Source organism: Salvelinus namaycush, chromosome 6 (genome assembly GCF_016432855.1).
Source record: "Salvelinus namaycush isolate Seneca chromosome 6, SaNama_1.0, whole genome shotgun sequence".
Lineage (NCBI taxonomy): Eukaryota > Metazoa > Chordata > Actinopteri > Salmoniformes > Salmonidae > Salvelinus > Salvelinus namaycush.
The window spans coordinates 46,530,011-46,533,888 of record NC_052312.1 but is presented as its reverse complement, the minus strand read 5'-3'; positions in this window follow the sequence as shown (position 1 = coordinate 46,533,888).

Here is a 3,878-nt window from a genome sequence, read left to right as displayed (position 1 = left end):
AAATCATGTCCAATCAATTGTATTTACCACAGGTGGACTCCAATCAAGTTGTAGAACCATCTCAAGGATGATCAATGGAAACAGGAAGCACGTGAGCTCAATTTTGAGTCTCATAACAAAGGGTCTGAATACTTATGTAAATACGTTTTCTTTTATTTATTTGACAAAATTTCTTAAAACCGTTTTCGCTTTGTCATTATGGGGTATTGTGTGTAGATTGATGAGGGGAAAAAGTAATTTAATCAATTTTAGAATAAGGCTGTAACGTAATAAAATGTGGGAAAAGTCAAGGGGTCTGAATACTTTCTGAATGCACTTTAGGCCAATAAACCACTCACCAGATGTCCACCAGAGTCCTCCAACACCACTGACATATGACTGGTATTTTGACATATTAACAGGAATATAGTGTATGATCAACACCGTTTACACACCTTTTTGATGTGGTGTATAGCGTTTATGTACCAATACGGTAAATTAGCGTTGTCAGCTTATATATTGAACACTGTTAACCCAGCTTTTTATTTACCACTTCACCCCTGCGATGCTTATCAGTGCTCTTATAAGGGACGTTGACATGTCCTTTCAGGCATTTTTCTGGAGACTTCAATATATCAATATATTTTGACCAAACATAAAACAATACAAGGTGATTTTATGGACTCGTTGGACTGTAAACCAAAAGGCTTAAGACACCTAATCAAAGTCTAGGCTACCTCAATCCCCCCCAAAACCCAATCTGATGACGTTAGATTTTCACCAGCTTTGCCAATCTCCATGCGATGTCCTTCGATACAATGTATGTTAGTCGGATGCCTTCTTGTCTGTGAATGTGTGCACAACAGCGTTTCCCAAACTCGGTCCTGGGGCCCCACCTCGGTGCATGTTTGGTTGTTGCTACACAGCTGAATCAAATAACCAACTCATCATCAAGCTTTGATTATTTGAGTCAGCTGTGTAGTGCTATGGCAAAAAGTACAAGGTGCACCCATGGGAGGCCCCAAGACAGAGTTTTGGGAACGTGGAAGACCCCGGTGATAACTGTGCTGGCTTGACGGAGTTTGTCTCGTTAGGGTCTTGCCTAGCTCCATAGCGGTGCTGTTGTCTGATGGCAGGATAGTGATATAGAGGGGACCGGCGGAGCCTTGGTTAGTCTGTTATTTCTACTCCCTTTCACCTCCACATTATGGGGGAATAGCATTGATGGCCCCTCTCTCTCGCTCTCTCTCTCGCTCTCTCTGTCTCTCTCTCTCTCTCTGTTTCTTTCTCATTCATTCTCTCTATCTTTTTCTCTCATTAATTTTTTCTCTCTCGCTCTCTCTGCCTCACTCTCTCCGACTCTCTCTCCCTCTCTCCCTCTCATTACATCTCTCTCTCTCTGTCTCTCTCTCTCTCCCTCTCTCACTCTCATTACATCTCTCTCTCTGATGACAGTGTGGGTGCTGTAGGGGTTGATACATCTCTCGCTGATGACAGTGTGGGTGCTGTATGGGTTGATACATCTCCCTCTGATGACAGTGTGGGTGCTGTAGGTGTTGATACATCTCTCTCTCTCTGATGACAGTGTGGGTGCTGTAGGGGTTGATACATCTCTCTCTCTGATGACAGTGTGGGTGCTGTAGGGGTTGATACATCTCTCTCTGATGACAGTGTGGGTGCTGTAGGGGTTGATACATCTCTCTCTCTGATGACAGTGTGGGTGCTGTAGGGGTTGATACATCTCTCTCTGATGACAGTGTGGGTGCTGTAGGGGTTGATACATCTCTCTCTCTGATGACAGTGTGGGTGCTGCAGGGGTTGATACATCTCTCTCTGATGACAGTGTGGGTGCTGTAGGGGTTGATACATCTCTCTCTGATGACAGTGTGGGTGCTGTAGGGGTTGATACATCTCTCTCTGATGACAGTGTGGGTGCTGTAGGGGTTGATACATCTCTCGCTGATGACAGTGTGGGTGCTGTAGGGGTTGATACATCTCTCTCTCTGATGACAGTGTGGGTACTGTAGGGGTTGATACATCTCTCTCTGATGACAGTGTGGGTGCTGTAGGGGTTGATACATCTCTCTCTCTGATGACAGTGTGGGTACTGTAGGGGTTGATACATCTCTCTCTGATCACAGTGTGGGTGCTGTAGGGGTTGATACATCTCTCTCTCTGATGACAGTGTGGGTGCTGTAGGGGTTGATACATCTCTCTCTGATGACAGTGTGGGTGCTGTAGGGGTTGATACATCTCTCTCTCTGATGACAGTGTGGGTGCTGCAGGGGTTGATACATCTCTCTCTGATGACAGTGTGGGTGCTGTAGGGGTTGATACATCTCTCTCTGATGACAGTGTGGGTGCTGTAGGGGTTGATACATCTCTCTCTGATGACAGTGTGGGTGCTGTAGGGGTTGATACATCTCTCGCTGATGACAGTGTGGGTGCTGTAGGGGTTGATACATCTCTCTCTCTGATGACAGTGTGGGTACTGTAGGGGTTGATACATCTCTCTCTGATCACAGTGTGGGTGCTGTAGGGGTTGATACATCTCTCTCTGATCACAGTGTGGGTGCTGTAGGGGTTGATACATCTCTCTCTGATGACAGTGTGGGTGCTGTAGGGGTTGATACATCTCTCTCTCTGATGACAGTGTGGGTGCTGTAGGGGTTGATACATCTCTCTCTGATGACAGTGTGGGTGCTGTAGGGGTTGATACAACTCTCTCTGATGACAGTGTGGGAGCTGTAGGGGTTGATACATCTCTCTGATGACAGTGTGGGTGCTGTAGGGGTTGATACATCTCTCTCTGATGACAGTGTGGGTGCTGTAGGGGTTGATACATCTCTCTCTCTGATGACAGTGTGTGCTATAGGGGTTGATACATCTCTCTCTCTGATGACAGTGTGGGTGCTGTAGGGGTTGATACATCTCTCTCTGATGACAGTGTGGGTGCTGTAGGGGTTGATACATCTCTCTCTCTCTGATGACAGTGTGGGTGCTGTAGGGGTTGATACATCTCTCTCTCTCTGATGACAGTGTGGGTGCTGTATGGGTTGATACATCTCTCTCTGATGACAGTGTGGGTGCTGTAGGGGTTGATACATCTCTCTCTGATGACAGTGTGGGTGCTGTAGGGGTTGATACATCTCTCTCTGATGACAGTGTGGGTGCTGTAGGGGTTGATACATCTCTCTCTCTGATGACAGTGTGGGTGCTGTAGGGGTTGATACATCTCTCTCTCTGATGACAGTGTGGGTGCTGTAGGGGTTGATACATCTCTCTCTGATGACAGTGTGGGTACTGTAGGGGTTGATACATCTCTCTCTCTGATGACAGTGTGGGTGCTGTAGGGGTTGATACATCTCTCTCTCTGATCACAGTGTGGGTGCTGTAGGGGTTGATACATCTCTCTCTCTGATGACAGTGTGGGTGCTGTAGGGGTTGATACATCTCTCTCTGATGACAGTGTGGGTGCTGTAGGGGTTGATACATCTCTCTCTGATGACAGTGTGGGTGCTGTAGGGGTTGATACATCTCTCTCTCTGATGACAGTGTGGGTGCTGTAGGGGTTGATACATCTCTCTCTCTGAGGACAGTGTGGGTGCTGTAGGGGTTGATACATCTCTCTGATGACAGTGTGGGTGCTGTAGGGGTTGATACATCTCTCTCTCTGAGGACAGTGTGGGTGCTGTAGGGGTTGATACATCTCTCTCTCTCTGATGACAGTGTGGGTGCTGTAGGGGTTGATACATCTCTCTCTCTGATGACAGTGTGGGTGCTGTAGGGGTTGATACATCTCTCTGATGACAGTGTGGGTGCTGTAGGGGTTGATACATCTCTCTCTCTGAGGACAGTGTGGGTGCTGTAGGGGTTGATACATCTCTCTCTCTGATGAC